The following is a 17,946-nucleotide window of genomic DNA, read 5'->3' as shown; positions in this document are numbered from 1 at the left end:
TAATAAAAGTTTTCAGTATTTTTAGTTGGGAATCGCTATATTGATCAAGTAAATTTAATGTATTGGTGCTTATGGCGTAACTTAAACTAAACTATAAAAAGATCGCACACACAAGCATGAGTTGAAAACTAATATGTCTAGAGTCCATCACACATGGGCTAGCTATTAGGCAGGTGTGAGTGGCCAATCATCTAGGTAGACATAAGAAGAATAATGCTTTGTTTGGTTCATCTGATTTTGTCTTTATTTTACATAAACTTATTTTTTTAATTTTTGAACTTTTCTGAACTTATATTGTTATGTTTGGGATAAGAGGTTTAAGGCTTAGAATATGAGAAAGGAGAGAATGATTTGGTGCAAAAGAGAGAATGATATTTTAGTGTAGAGGGAGTGTAGGGAATATTTCAAGAACTATGATCTCAAGCTCGAACCCCACTGTGATCATACACTAAAGCATGGTGGCGTTCCAAAGGGAAGAAAGCTAGAGCATAAGAGTCGCCAACAAGTTTTAGGAACTTGTAAACCAATCACGAGGTGAAGGTTACACCCCTTAAACGATCCAAGAGATCGTCAACTCCATAAGGTCTTGAACCAAATAGGGTTCGGGGATGAGGGTACGAATCCAATCTACAAAAAAAGGGACCCGCCCTATAAAATAGACCTCTACTTTATTCTACTCGTATTCATGTGCGCTTTTTGACTAACATGCTAACATTATATTAACCCTAACCCTGTTTATCTATGTTGGTTGAATATTAATGCACAAATAAAACTATTATTGACGATCACTTGAGTTAAAATCACATTAGCGTAAACCAAATTATTGATTATCTTATTAAGCGTGATTTCAAGTACAAATTCCCTTTAACATGCATAAAAGGCGTGATCAAGCAATAACAATAAAAATAATGTCAAGCAACATAATAACTATCAATAATAATAATAATAATCATAATCATAAATAACAATAATCATGTTAATAATAAAGCTTAATAATAATAGCAAGATCCTAAGAATGATACTAACAAGATTAATAACAAATCCTAGCATGTCACTAAGCATTAAAGATCAAAGCTTTTAACCCTAACATGGTACTAACATGCTAACATGATGTTAGAAATAATAAAAGGCACCCTAAACATGATTCTAGAAAGCATAAATAACATCTTAACATGATACTAGGTATTAATAAAATCTAAACATGCTTTCTACATTGCGAATAAAATAGGGAGTAAGCTAATCAACTTACTTTGAAGCTTCATACCTCTATCTAATAACAAAATACACAAATTAGTAAACTTCAATGAAAATAATAAGAACTAAATAAGAATCAAATTAAATAAAGTTTTGACTAGATTTGGACCAAACCCTCAGAAAATATTAAACCTTGCATGTCTAGGGCGAAGGAAACTTCGAACTTGGCTAGATGATTCTAAATCTTGTGTATGCGGAATTGTGTTTGTAAAAGGCTAGCTTAGAAAGAGAGAGAGAAAGAAAGCATATATTGCTCAAGATAGAATAGAGAGAATTGGATGATAGTGAATGAAAGTTGATGATTAAAAACGGAGGTTCGGGACTCTATTTATAAGGAATATAATCCGAAAAAGTATAAAATTTGATTAGGAATAAAACTACATGCTATCGCCAGAAATACACGCTGTCGCGAGGCGACAAGGTCTGTCGCCAAGCGACAGACTTGTCGTTTGGCGACAGTCTGACTTGGACGCGTTTTTCCACGCGGAATCCGATCTTTAACCAAATTGATCTACGGAATCCGTACAGAAGATAAAAAGTATTTTCAAAAATAATAATATAATAATAAGATAATAATATTTTATTCCAAATAAAAATCCATCTTTAAAATAATTATTAAATCTAATAATATTAGAATTAAAAGGAACCTTCTAGAAACTTCTAGAAAGTTATAATTAATCCTAATAATTCTAGGAATAATAATTAACATTGGGCCCTCCTATAGATCATTGGGCCGTATGTAAATAATTAACCGGGCCCAGTTTAGTATTTTGACCATAACTACATCAATATTCATCGGAATTGGGATTATAATATATCGTTGGAATGGTCTCTTCGAGCCCCATCCAACTACACTATTGTCGGACCTTAATTATGGACCAAACCAAACTGGATTGGATATTTTTAATAAATAGAGTTATTTTCAAAAACAGAGAGAAGAGAATTTTAAATAAAACTAAACCGCAACACTGGACTTTTCCACACTTTCACCTCATTCGATTATGGTTCGACATGAAAGGCATTCATCACTGGGTTTGGTTTTGGGGAGACACAAATGGGTGTCTACAGAAGCCCCCACTTTGATTGAGTTTGGAGAAACTTATGTTTCGAAAACAAAAGTCAAAGTAGCGATAGGGACGGAGAATGTCAGAACGTTCGGCGATCCCAAATCATTCTTGTAACGCCGATACCTGCAAACCATCATTAGTTAAACAGATAAAAGAGTTAAGAAACGCTTATCTTGCACCGTCGAGCACACGTCTCTGGAGGGTAACCGTTTTTGTTGCTGCATTTTGTTATTGTGACAAATTTCCACAAGCTAGGGAACGCAATCTTGCTGCAACATCTCGAGCATTTCCTTGAATCATGGTGACAACCTTCCCAATCATAGCGAATGTCGTCGAAGACCACCTCATCACGAACCGCTCTTCTCAAATATAAGTGACAACTTCCACAATCTTAGCGAATGTCGTCGAAGACCGCCTCATCACGAACCGCTCTTTTCAAATATAGGTGACAACTTCCAGAATCTTAGCGAATGTCGTCGAAGACCGCCCATCTCGTGCTATCTTCTCAAATCAGAATGACAACCTCCACAATCTTAGCGAACGTTGTCGAAGACGGCTCATCTCGTGCCATCTTCTCAAATCTTGTGATAACCTTCACAATCTTAGCGAAAGCTATCAAAGACCGCTTCATCTTGAACCGTTCTTCTCTAATCTAATAATAACCTCCCCAATCATAGTGAAAACTATTGAAGGTCGGTTCATCTCAAACCGTCCTTCTCAAATACAAGTGAGACCCTTTAAATTTTAAAGCCCCCCCTGTTGAAAGCTTCGTCTTCTTGAATCTTCATGTCTTCTTCCACCATAGGAAATCGTTGTGAACCGTTACTTCGGTGCTTGCGATGAGCCAATGCTAGCATCATGTCAAATTGCTTAGAGGGGCTAACTGGCGTACCAAGGAACCCGAAATTGCTGAACCAGATCTATATGACCACATCATGAAGCCACGTGGCCTGTCGCCGCACCAGCGCAAGCCTAAAGTGCTTATTGTCGTGATATCGCTCTATCGCTAGGCGACAACCTTGTCGTTTGGCGACAGATTTCTTTTTCAATTCTGCTGCTGCTGTTCATTGCCTGGTTTCACTCATAACTTTCAATTCGGTCGTTTCCTTACAACCAAATTTGCTCAAATCTTTTGCAAATTAAGGCTCTTCATAATTTTGCTCAAACTTCTCTCATCTTATAAGAATCTCATATATCTATATTCGCGATTTTTTGAAAAAAATCCGGGAATATTGTTGCTCGCCGGAATGTACCTGCATTTATATTTCAGACTATATATAGGACTTTGCTAATATTTTATTATCTTAGGGTTGACCTAAGGCTTAGTGTTGCTCGACTCACTGACTTGTTATGACTCGACTCAAAAGCGTTTGACTCATTTGTTAGACTCAACTCGATGTGATATGACACGACACGACTCATTGTACATGACTCGTGTGTGATGTGCGACTCGAAAATGCAAAAAAGCAAAAAATTTTCGTCATTTTTGTGGAGGGTACCGACTTTCTCCCGAAAAAGAAAGACGTGGAAAAAGAATCGAAGTGTTTAATGGTGCATGTCGAATGAGCTTAATCAAGTATATGCATTTGATGCTATCTCTCAAGGTGCAAGGAGTAATTTATCCTAAACTATCTTAGTTGATTCGATAATGAAAGTATTTAGGTAACTTAGGCACGGAGGCTAAGTACTTCATACTTCCTGATACAATGATGATTATGAACGATGAGTAATGTTGATATGACAAAGCATGCTTCAACGTTATGTTAAGACTTCATGACAAAGGGTTCCTAAAGGAAGTCTATTTGGTCATGTATCTGTGATGTGTGTGAAAGTGACACTAAGGTTAGGCTGCAAAGGCTAAGTGTATGGAAAATTATTATTTGATAAGAGTCAAATAATGGTGGCTCTTAGGCTAGGTAGGCTAATGATGTAAGGATCAAGCCCCCAAGTCTAGCTCTAAGTAAATAGGGATGAGCATTGGAGATCTCTAGATATGATCATGGTGTAAGTGTGTGAATGTGAAAATGAATGCATTTTATTATGGCCGCACCTCATTGTGAGGTTGCCTACGTATCCGTTAGGAATCAGGCCAAACGTAGCTCTAGCCGAACCTCGCACAAGTGTATGTATACCTCAAAAAGGTCTTTTTAAGGGTTGTAACGTGGTTAGGCTAAAGGTTAAAGAAAGAAGGGGATAAAGGCTCAAGACCCTAGATAAGCCCCCAAGGTGTGCAACCTTGCTTTTGAATCTTTGTATTTTTATGCTTGAGTTTTCTTACTTTTGAGATTTCTTTCTTTTTTTTTTGTTTATTTTTTGCTCTTCTTTTTTTTTCTTTTGCATTTTTTTTTTGTTAAGTGTGGGCAATCCCGATCATGCGGTCTATCACTCACTTGGCATTCATGTTTCTCACGCACGGTACCGAGCACTCGATAAGAGACGCAATCTGAGACGTGTTCTTATCAAAGATATTTTCATATCAAAGACATTGGAGCAATTGCCCTTTTGTACACTTTTATTTTTTTATTTTTATTTTTATTTTATTCTTTTGAGATCGCTCAAGCTTTCATATTTGGAACTTGCATAAGTTGCACACCATCCCATCCCGAGGTTAAATAGATGTGTGTTGAAGAAAGAAAGGTCTATCATTAGACGAGGCTCAAAGTGGTTTATCAAGAAAGGGATTATATATTTAAAGGGTGAGAGATATGATATGGCTACAAGGGGTGCCTCAAATCATTGGTATAGCTTGTGCTTAGTTCGACCTTGAATTTTTTATTTTATTTTATTTTATTTATTTATTTTTTTTTTATGCAATGCAATGATCATATGTGAGGGAAGAAACGCTCATTTTATTAAAGGGGAACAAAATAAAAAACCTATGTAATAAATCTAAGGTAGACAAAGGGTGCCTATGCTATACTTATTGGGGAAAGGTTTGAAAAAAGAAGAAGAAAGCGTGAAATCTTAGTGAGAAGCTTGCCTTGTGTTTTATCTCATCATTACTTTTTTTCTTGTCAATCCCATGACTCAAACTCGATTCAACATGCATAGATGGGAAGAGATCATGAAAGAATGAAGGGAATAATATGTGTGGAGAAAGTACGTGGAGAGTAGGAAGAAGATGTAGATGGAGAGATATTGAAGAAATAGGAATAGAACAGACCTCCAACTCAAATGAAGGAAAAAACGACTCATGCATGAACCTAAGATATGGTCATGGTGGCATATGCTAAGTGTTTGCTAAGACTAGTGAGTGTAGGTGACATGTTAAGACTTGTTTCATGACCATTTAGCTAGACTATGTGACTAGACTCAAGTAAAGACTAAGTTAAGACTTCACGTATGTGCATTAAACTGGACAGGCTGTGGTATTTTAGTCATAACATTTGATCTGTGACTCTGATTGGGACGAAACCAACTCCAAATTAAAGATAATACTCGGGGCTACAGATCCATAGGTTTTACGACTCATGGTTCTTCCTAGAACTCTGGCTATGACCAAAACAAGTTGACGCATGTGCAGTATACGGGAATAAAAATCCGGGTTGACTAAAAACAATTATGACTCGATTTAAGGGAATTTTATTAGTTCAAATTAATTAATTAAACAAAGTCCTTTAGTCATTAGTTAGTTTGTTTAAGCATATTTATGATCACAAGTCAAACCAAACGGTTAGTTTAGCCATATAATAGCTATGCACAAGTAAGAGATGCACAAGTAGTTCATATAGTCACAATATGATGCAATGAGTTTGCAACCTAACCATGGCTCTAGCTCTCTAAAGTTCAAGGATATGGGTTAAGTCAAAGAGGGTCCATGGTTATGAGTCCGGATGCATCACGCGGAAGCCTAACCGTGAAGGGTTGGCGCGTATGGATGGGACCCCGCAAGTTAAAAAAACTTGCTTCCATGGTTTGGTGGATTCACAAACTTGCATGTACCCGTCGTTGCCAGGAGCGTTCGTTTGGGTAGATGAAGCGTGAACCCCCAGAGGGTTATGTCCATATGTAGAACACATATGGGTTTCAGAAAAGTGAGAAAAGCTCAATCAGAGTACTAGAAATGGTCAAAACAAGAAGGCAGAGTTCTGGCTCGGTATTGGAAGAACTTGGCGCCAGACTACATGGACTGTCGCCGCAAAAGAATTCCTGTCGCCAAGAGACAGTTGTGTCGCCAGGCGACAGAAGCTCTTTACAGGCGACGGTCTCTGTTTTCTAAACGCTAGTTCCTACATGCCTCAGCAGGTATATGTGTTCTTAGAATTTTCAAGATTTCGCAGTATTATTTCGATTCTAGTTGTGAAAGAAATTTCTCAAATTTCCTACGTGTAAAATCCTATGTTTTTGACTCATTGGTCTATCCAATGAGGACCTTTTTATGCATATGACGAAAATGTTAATCAAAATTACGCACATGAAATACTTAGAATTTTTCGAGTCTCATCCGCTCATTCTAAATCATTGCCAAAATAAATTTCAGGACTTAAAATAGAAATCCTCCCCAGTGGAGTCGCCAAAAAACTGTAGGGAATATTTCAAGCACTATGATCCCAAGCTCGAACTCCACTGTGATCATACACTAAAGTATGGTGGCGTTCCAAAGGGAAGAAAGCTAGAGCAAAAGAGTCGCCAACAAATTTTAGGAACCTGTAAACCAATCACGAGGTGAAGGTTACACCCCTTAAACGATCCAAGAGATCGTCAACTCCATAAGGTCTTGAACCAAATAGGGTTCGAGGATGAGGGTAAGAATCCAATCTACAAAAGAAGGGACCCGCCCTATAAAATAGACCTCTATTTTATTCTACTCGTATTCATGTGCGCTTTTTGACTAACATGCTAACATTATATTAACCCTAACCCTGTTTATCTATGTTGGTTGAATATTAATGCACAAATAAAACTATTATTGACGATCACTTGAGTTAAAATCACATTAGCGCAAACCAAATTATTGATTATCTTATTAAGCGTGATTTCAAGTACAAATTCCCTTTAACATGCATAAAAGGCGTGATCAAGCAATAACAATAAAAATAATGTCAAGCAACATAATAACTATCAATAATAATAATAATAATCATAATCATAAATAACAATAATCATGTTAATAATAAAGCTTAATAATAATAGCAAGATCCTAAGAATGATACTAACAAGATTAATAACAAATCCTAGCATGTCACTAAGCATTAAAGATCAAAGCTTTTAACCCTAACATGGTACTAACATGCTAACATGATGTTAGAAATAATAAAAGGCACCCTAAACATGATTCTAGAAAGCATAAATAACATCTTAACATGATACTAGGTATTAATAAAATCTAAACATGCTTTCTACATTGCGAATAAAATAGGGAGTAAGCTAATCAACTTACTTTGAAGCTTCATACCTCTATCTAATAACAAAATACACAAGTTAGTAAACTTCAATGAAAATAATAAGAACTAAATAAGAATAAAATTAAATAAAGTTTTGACTAGATTTGGACCAAACCCTCAGAAAATATTAAACCTTGCACGTCTAGGGCGAAGGAAACTTCGAACTTGGCTAGATGATTCTAAATCTTGTGTATGCGGAATTGTGTTTGTAAAAGGCTAGCTTAGAAAGAGAGAGAGAAAGAAAGCATATATTGCTCAAGAGAGAATAGAGAGAATTGGATGATAGTGAATGAAAGTTGATGATTAAAAACGGAGGTTCGGGACTTTATTTATAAGGAATATAATCCGGAAAAGTATAGAATTTGATTAGGAATAAAACTACATGCTATCGCCAGAAATACACGCTGTCGCGAGGCGACAAGGTCTGTCGCCAAGCGACAGACTTGTCGTTTGGCGACAGTCTGACTTGGACGCGTTTTTCCACGCGGAATCCGATCTTTAACCAAATTGATCTACGGAATCCGTACAGAAGATAAAACGTATTTTCAAAAATAATAATATAATAATAAAATAATAATATTTTATTCCAAATAAAAATCCATCTTTAAAATAATTATTAAATCTAATAATATTAGAATTAAAAGGAACCTTCTAGAAACTTCTAGAAAGTTATAATTAATCCTAATAATTCTAGGAATAATAATTAACATTGGGCCCTCCTATAGATCATTGGGCCGTATGTAAATAATTAACTGGGCCCAGTTTAGTATTTTGACCATAACTACATCAATATTCATCGGAATTGGGATTATAATATATCGTTGGAAAGGTCTCTTCGAGCCCCATCCAACTACACTATTGTCGGACCTTAATTATGGACCAAACCAAACTGGATTGGCTATTTTTAATAAATAGAGTTATTTTCAAAAACAGAGAGAAGAGAATTTTAAATAAAATTAAACCGCAACACTTGACTTTTCCACACTTTTACCTCATTCGATTATGGTTCAACATGAAAGGCATTCATCACTGGGTTTGGTTTTGGGGAGACACAAATGGGTGTCTACATGGAGAGAGAATGATTTTTTTAGTGCCCCGAACCTGAGGAAATCAGCCTTGTATTTTTAGTGAAAATGTGTAAGGTGAAGCACGGAACCCTAGACGTGAAGGCGCCACAAAGAAAAGCCTAGAAAAAAAACTGTGTCACGGCAAATATGCATCGCCACGTTTTAAATTATCGTGACACGGCAGGAAATACCGTTGCGCGGCATTTTTGATGTGGCGCGGTAAAGTCCTGTTATTACGCATTTTTAAAACTATGATAACTTTTGATACGTAACTTGGAATAAACCATATAATATATCGTTGGAATCTTATAAAGTCTACTTTCCAACCCAGTTAGAATTAGGACAAAATCATTTGTAGATTTTAAGATATGGCCGTTTTAGTGAAAGGACGTTTGTTTTGGGCCAAGTTTAGTGTTTTGCTCATATCTTCTTCATTTTAAATCGAAATTGTGCTTATGATATACCTTTAGAAAGCTTATTTCAAGGTCTAACCAACCAAATAATATTTGGATCATAATTATAGGGCCACAAAATAAGTTTAGCTCGGTTTTGTAATGTGGACACGAAAGAGGGAAATAAGTTATGGTTTGGGGAAATCGGTTAAGAATGAGGTTGGTTTATTAAATGTATTGAATTGAATAAGGATTTAAGCACTCCAAAAATTAAATACTACTTTACCCGACCAATGATAGAGGTGAAAAGGTTGTTCATCATCGTGTTTGGTTTTTGGGAGACATTTTTAGGTGTCTACACCCCTTAATTAGTGGGGTTTGTTGAGTATGAGTACGAGTAATGATGGAGTATCGTAAAGTTGGATTGCTAATACAAAATTATATAGTTTTTTTTAATACAAGCATATAAATTAGATGAAAATTATTCCTATAGCTACAACAAGTTGTTAAATCATCTTGCTAAAAAGACTGAATACTATGACAATATGTGTAAGAGATATTTCATATTCCAAGATCCATTTAATAGTAATAATTTTGATAAACATATCTATTATTTGATTGGAAAATTTGATTTAAATAATCCAACCTTTACCTCGTTTAATTAATAATCCAACCTTCAGATTACTACTTAATAATCCAAGCTTTGGGGATCTTCAATTCTATTAGGCCAAACCGGTCACCAACTTGCAATATTAGGTCAGCTTGCCACATATCAAATCCTTATTCTTCCAATGTACTTTACATTTAAAAATAAAAAAAAAATTATTATTGAAAAATTTCTTTTTTTTCTTCCTTTCCACTTTTCCTCCACCTCCACCTCCACCTCCACCTCTATTAAATCCGGAGACGACAACCCCTTTCCCTAACACCCCTCTCCTGCCCCTACAATTTAGTTTTTCAATCGTCCTTCCCTGTCTCTTTTCCCCCGCACCCACCCAAAGTGGCGATCCCAAAATCCAAAAACGTCAGCCACCACAAACCCCAAAACCCAAAACCCCTCGACCTCCATTAATACTAGAAGTGGAAGCTCTCTTCCCCTCCTTTTCGACATGTAACTCATGACTAGGAACCCGTGAATTGTGCCAATGCCAGAGAGGGAATGAGGGGTGGTGATTCGGCCGATTTCGTGGGTAGGTATTTGCCGGAAATAGGATAAGGGTAGTTGGGAGAATAGGTAGAGGCAGTAAGGTGGTAGGGAATAGAGGCGTTAGGGTGACAACCAGGTGGATGAGAACAGGCGAAGGGGAGGGTGGTTGGGAGGAAGAGAGAGAAAGTGATTTTTTTAATAAAAAAATAATTTTAAAAATAAATGAAATAAAATATTTAAATAAATAAATAACCTATCTTAAGGTTACAAGTAAATTTGGTCTAATAGAATTGAAAACTGCCCAAAGCTTGGATTAGTCTGCAATAATCTTAAGGTTGGAATATTAGATTTAAACGGGGCTAAGGTTATATTATTTAAATCAATATTTCCTATTTAATTCAAATTTTCATCATCTTTTTATTAAATTGGTATTCTTTTATAGATGTCGTATAATTATTTATTTGATAAATTGATTTTAATATTAAAAAAGGTGTGTTGATAAAAACAAATGAAAAGAATACAAATTTAAGCCTAATTTGTCTATATTAATTTGTTTGCATAGCAATAATGTAAACATAATTACAAAAACAATCTTCAAGATTTCTTTTCTTTTTTGTCGCTTTTCTCCATTTGTTTTAGTTATATGAGTGCGGAATATTACCGTAGTATGTAGAAGTCAAAGTGTAATAAGATATAACACACGCGTATTTACTTCGATTCTTCTCTATTTATACCCCTTTTGCTTTATTATTTTTATTTATTTATCACTCACCCACCTCTCTCAGCCCCCCCATCCCTGTTCTCTTCCTTATTCTCTCCAACTATTTCTAATCGTTAATTAGAGAAAATAAAATGAGGTTATATTGGTCTGATGATCTCAAGCGTAAGTTTGCCTGTGCTATTGTGAAGTATGGTGATGAAAAAAGTAAGTTTTACCACCTAAAACATTATTATTAGATGATTCATATCATTATTTTTTTATCCATGTTTATAAAAATTTGATAACTATGCTAATTTTAATTTCATCTATGAAATTTGATATATAAAATTATTTAATTTATTAATTATTAAAAATTCAATTGTGGATATGGTTGTATTTCAGGTGCTATCCCTGAACAAATTTGGCTTGAGATGCGAGCTGATGGAATTACTCTGGAGCAAGTTACAAATCATTTGAAAGTCGTACACTTTTTTTTAATCTCTTGTTTATTTTTTTTCATATAGCATGATGTCTTATATCTATTTTTTTTATCACTCTGTAATTTTTCAGTGAAGGTTGATGTCATTTTCGTATTTTTTTTTATTGATTAGCTTTTAATTGTATTTTATTAACAAGTTGTTTTCCTTGAATTTTCATGTACCAAACAGAAGTACCGAAAAAAGCTACGTGAATTAAAGAATAAAGGTAATCATCACGACATCAAGCATTATTTATTCTATTACATTTGTACAGCTTCGTAGTTTTCTCTAATTTTTTTTGGAAACAACTCTATTTATTTTATTTATTGTGCTTAATTATATGTTATTTTATTCGTCAATTTATAAGGCTCATACTAGAAGAGTATATGAACATACTGCATAAGTTAAATTCATCCTCGTTATTATAGTTGAATCATTAAATTCTTCAATTCTTTAAACATGCACACAAAATTTCAATCACCCCCCTAAAATATTAATTTAAGAGAAACGATAAAGTTAGTGCAAATAAAATCTTACGAATTCACTACGTGTTTTCTCACTTGAATGAGGAAGCCCGTCCATTTCCATACTCCGTATTTATTTTTATAAGAATTCGATATGGTACTTGTTATGTTTTATTTTCTTTTATTTTAAAAATCATTCGATGTATTTTTATTATTTTTGTGCAAAAGTGATACATTTTTTTTTCCTCGAGAATTTTAATAGCTTAAGTAAATTTACATATAAAACAAGTTCTTATATAGGCAGACGAGTTTATTTATATATTTTAAGTTTATCGAATGAATAAAAAATATCACTTCTAACAAAGCGTAACATTATTGTAGAGAGCAGAACTATTTCTATTGAAATAAAAGTGCCAGAAGAAGCCAATAAAAAGGAGCATGTTTATTGGATATTCAAAGATCTTGCTGAAGAAAGTTCCAACGCAAAGGCGAAGAAGAGGAAGAAAGGTGTTTTAGATTTAACTTTGAGGCTAAATGTTGGCAGCACTTCTACTATATCACATGAAGAAGAGATTTTATCATTAGACCTCTCCCTTTGATAATAGTCGCAACCAGATTATCATACCTATCGTGGACCTTGTGTTCATGAAACTAGCTTGCATGCTAGATAGTTGAGCATTATAGTTTTCATGTCTTTTAATTATATGTTTCATATCTATGTCGTTTTATTTTATGTAACCTTTCTATTATCCTTAGGATTATGCTTGTATGGGACTTGTTAAGCTCGCCTAAGTTATCCATATATGATATGTGGTTTTGTTATCTTTAAGTAGCACTTTAGCTTGTGTTTCTTATTGTCAATTATTGTCATTCATAATTATTGTACTTTACTTGCATTGTCATTAATTATTGTACAATGCTTGTATTGTATTATACTTGCTTACCTTTGATATGTTAAGTATTGTACTTAATTGTTTAGTTGTTTTATTAATAGAGTAGTGACTTAAAATTTTAATTGTTGTCGTTTTTAAAGTTTCACATAAACTTATTCAAGTATAATATAAAACAAATGAAATTTATTATGGCTAATTACCTATAAAAAATTGATTTAAAGGCATTGAATGAGTAGTTAAATTTATTGTGCACATGTTGCAGTCCATACAAAGAAAATTGTTAAATGTACAATAATAACAAAAAAAAAGGTATGACAACAATATAGTACAATAGTTAAAAGCTTATGATTTCATTATTTAACCAAAGACATTTTCATTAAGGGTGATTGTTCACATGTATAATATAAAGCACACAACACTTTGGTTTTGGTTAAATAAAATTAATTAGTCTATTCATCCTAAAATGTTAACATAAAACCTCTTATATTATTTCCTACTTTAGTATAAAATCAATACTGATTTCTTACCTATTTTTTTTGAGGAAATATTGATTTCTTACCTTTTTGCATATGTGTTTTAGGAAATAAATCAACAAAGGTACAAAATCAAGTGCAAAAAAAGGTAAGAAATCACTTTTTTCTTAGCATTGATTTCTTACCTTTTTTGCACTTGATTCTGTACCTTTGTTGATTTATTTCCTAAAATACATATGCTGATGTGTACATCCAATCTTTCTGTATTTTAGTTAACCGATTCTTTCCACAAAGAATTACTCTTATTAGATAATGGGTGTCCAAATCCTTAATAGGCCAGGGTGGCTTACATACAAAATCCCAGTTATTACTCTTAGTTTATAATTAGAGAATTTTAACAATTGATGAGTCTGGTCACACACATGATGGATACCCCTATCACATCACATTGATCCTTTGGTATGTCATTTTATCTACAAGCAAATGTATCCTCTCCTGTATTACAATCAAATAAGAATATTCATTAGTAATTAATTAATAATTAATAATTACAGAGTAATAAATACCATTCATTGATGACAAATTAACAGGAAGCGATTAATAATAATTAATCATTATTTAAAAATTATTGTTTATTAATAATCAATAATTAGAATTGATTAATTAATAATTAATAGTAACAACAACAACAACGACAACAGTAACAGTAACAGTAACAGTAACAGTCTTAGTAACAGTAACAGTAATAATAATAATAATAATAATAATAATAATAATAATAATAATAATAATAATAATAATAATAATAATAATAATAATAATAATAATAATAATAATAATGATAATGATAATGATAATAATAATAATAATAATAATAATAATAATAATAATAATAATAATAATAATAATAATAATAATAATAATAATAAGACTTTATTCATGGGATCGTGGTCGCAATGCCTGTGTTTACTTGACATCTTGGCTTCCCACTAAATTTCTATAGGTTGTATAACTTTGTATGTTTTTGAGATTTAATAATAATAATAATAATAATAATAATAATAATAATAATAATAATAATAATAATAATAACATTGGGTTGATTGGAGGAAACGACGGGGCTCTACGACCGGCGGATGTGCTGCTTTATTCCTGGGATAGAGGCCTTGATGTGTGTGTTGATTTGACGGGCTCTTCACCTTTGACGCAATCGGGGTTGTCTGACTTCGTTCCTGGTCGTGTTGTGTCGGCGGCGGCTCAGCGGAAGCGGGACTAGTATGGGACGCGTTGCAGGGCTATTGGCTATGGTTTTCTTCCTTTCTCCTTTTCTTCGTTGGGGGAATTAGAGAAGGATGCTGTTGCGTTGCTAAAGCGGGTTCAGGCTTTCGCTAAGACTCAGGATATTGGTGCTCGTGCAGCTTCTCACATCTTCAGCAGGATAGGGTTCGCTATAGCTAGAGGGGTGGGGGCCCAGATTGTATCTCGGCTCCCCACCAATTTCTTGTAAATTGATTGACTTTGTAGGTTTTGATTTTTGATTTTTGATATAATAATAATAATAATAATAATAATAATAATAATAATAATAATAATAATAATAATAGGGATGGGTAGTTAGGCTTCCACGTCATTATTCTGGCAGCATCTCCTATGCAAGGTCTGGTCAAGCGAAGGATCCGGCTACCTCGTCATTTTCCCGTTGTATTTTTGTCAAATTTTAGGCAGTTTCAGTGCAATTCGGGGCAGTTTCTGGGCGTCATTCAGGCAAGTTCCGCGTCGATTTTCAGGCAGGTTCCACTTTTCTGCCATTTATCAAGGATTTTGGGTGTATTTTTGGTGCACTTTTGGGTGTAGTTTTGGTCAAGGAGCAGTAGTGCTTTTCTGGTGTGTTAGCCTTTGGGAAGTTTGTGGTTGTTGTATCTTGGTTTTATAGGCATTTCATGCGGCTGGTTTCTGTTGTAGTTTTTAGCGGCTCTGTGTAGCTATTGCAGTTACTATTTTGAAGTTTCATTGTCCTTTTGTTGGTCTTAGTGGCTGTCAAGATGGAAGTGGTAATGGCCTTACTAGAAGTTCTCTTATTAAGCATCTTTGTGATTATCATAGCTGTATTGGTGCGTGGGATATCACTCAACATTCTCTTCTAATTTGGTTGTTTATACTGAAGCTAAAGTTACTTTTTCGCGTATGAGGATTTGGTTATGTGGAGTTTGCTACAAAACGCATACACATCGTACTAAGTGTTGTCATAGCGCGGATGATATAGTGTCACCTCCGTATGAAGGAGATGGTATAGTTCGTTTTGTGCTTCATGGTTTCTCCAAGCCGTAGGCTCCCTATTATACAGCTCGACTGGGGCACATGGGTGGATTGGTGCAAAATCAACAGCGTGGTTTTGATGTGACTCTTCTTGATTGTTTGTTTTCTAAGGGGGTTTCGTACTCTGAAGTTTATTCCTCCCGAGTGTTGTTTGGGGTTTTCTCAGGTTCTGAAAGGTTCTCTTGATAAGGTGATCTCTAAGCCTGATGACATTTCTAGTTGAGTCTCTTTGTTGGTGTTACCTCTTTGCACCCTTAAAACCTTTTGTCTGCGGAGCCGCTCAGAGTTTAGGTCTCCAGTAAAATTTTGGCTTCGAGAAGAGAGTATTTCCCGTGCTATTTGTTCTTGGAGTGCACAAGGTGGTAATTTGCAGTTTGTGAGGGATACTTTGGTAGAGGATTCTCCTATTTTCTCAGTGGTTCATGATGAGGACCTTTATTTGGAGGAGCATAATATGTAGCAATATCATAGGAAGATTTGTGATGGCCATTACACCGCTGCAGTCTGGATACTTTCTTCTTCAGGCGTTACTCCTTATAATGACTCCACTCTTGCGGATTTACAGTCTAAAAACCCTACTTCTCAAGCTCCATCCTTGCCAGATATACCTGTTGACCACCTTCATCTCGTTACTACTTCAGATGTTGTTTTTTATCAGATTAAGAGTTTTCCACGTGGCACATCATGTGTTAGCTAGGGACGATTTACATGCTCAGAACCTTATGGATTGCTTGAGTGGTGCTGCTATGGCTGTCTCAGATGAGTTAGTTGACTCTAATTCTGGGGTGGTTAATCTCTTTCTAGCTGGAAGATGTCCTATGGAACTGGGAGAATATATTGTTAGTGCTCCTCTTACATTCCTTGTTAGGCCTGTTTGGCGGCGTCTGGTTTCAATGGTGGGTGCTTGTAGACACCTAAAAATGTCTCCCCAAAACCAAACCCGATGATGAACAACCTTTCACCGCCATTATTGGTCGGGTTGAGTATTTAATCTTTGGAGTGCTTAAATCCATGTTCCATTCATTACATTTTATAAACCAATCCAATTCATAGCCCATTTTCCCAAACCATAATTATTTTCCTCATTTCGTGCCTTTAAACCCAAAATAATTCATTTCGTGTCCATTAAAATCATTCATTTCGTGTCCTTTTTATAAAAACGTTTAGACCAGTTTATTTTGGTCAATAATCTGGGTCCAATGATTAAATATTTGGATAGGGCTTTAAAAGATCTTTCCAACGATATATTATACGCCCAAATCCGAGTTGTAACGAATAAGTTATGGCCAAAATACTAAACTGAGTCCAAACCGAACCTAAGCCCACCTTACCTACGACCCAATGATCATGTGGAGGGTCCAAAGGATTTAATCTCATTCCTAATCCAATTAGGATTAATTGGAAGCTTCTATAAGTTTCTAAAAGATCCTAATTATCATTTTTGAAAAGATAAGATTAAAGAGTTTGAAATTGAATAAAACTCCTCTAGTAATTCTATTCGAATTGAAAGACGTTCAAAGATTGACAGATGTTATTTTCGTTCCTCACTGTTTTTATCTGATTCTTAGATAGTTGGATAGATTTTGAAATTATCTTTCCAATGATATATTATAATATTAATTCCGAGCTATAACGAAAAAGATATAAAAGAAATACGAAACTCTATCCAAAACTGACACTGTCCCACTATTTCGGCCATATCTTTTATTCTACAAAATATTTTAATCTGATTCTAATTGTGTTAGAAAGTATACTTCAAGAGCTTTCCAACGATATCTTATTCATCTTATTCCGATTTCTGGATCAAAAGATATGATAAAAACAAAAAAACGCAAAAACTGCTGTCTATCGCAAGAGTTTTATCCGATTCGAATTCTTATCTTTTCTTGATTCGACCCCTCCTTTTTCCCTATAAATAGAGGTCATATCTCCCCTTTTTCAATCATCAACAAGCTTGATCACCTAATCCTTCTCTCTTTCTCTCTTCTACACCAAAAATTATTTTCTCTTCCTACACCAAAAATCATTCTTTTGCTCTAGCCTAAATTCTAGCCACCCTATTCTCTCATTTTATATCCCTTAAGCACTCTAAGGAGTCCATACAATACCCGAAGTTCCATACTTAAACCAAGGCGTGAAAGGTAGAATAAACTGAGGGTTTGGACCAAATCAACTCTACCTTTTATTTAATTTAATTTCCATTTGATTTATATTTTTATTGAAGTTACTAACAATTTATTCATGATGTAGCAATTTAAAGGAACGCGCGGAATGTAAGTAATTAATTAATTACTCTTATTTTTATTTCTT

This window comes from Chenopodium album, chromosome 24, assembly GCF_948465745.1.
Source record: "Chenopodium album chromosome 24, dcCheAlbu1.1, whole genome shotgun sequence".
Classification (NCBI taxonomy): Eukaryota; Viridiplantae; Streptophyta; class Magnoliopsida; order Caryophyllales; family Amaranthaceae; genus Chenopodium; species Chenopodium album.
This window is presented reverse-complemented; position numbering follows the sequence as displayed.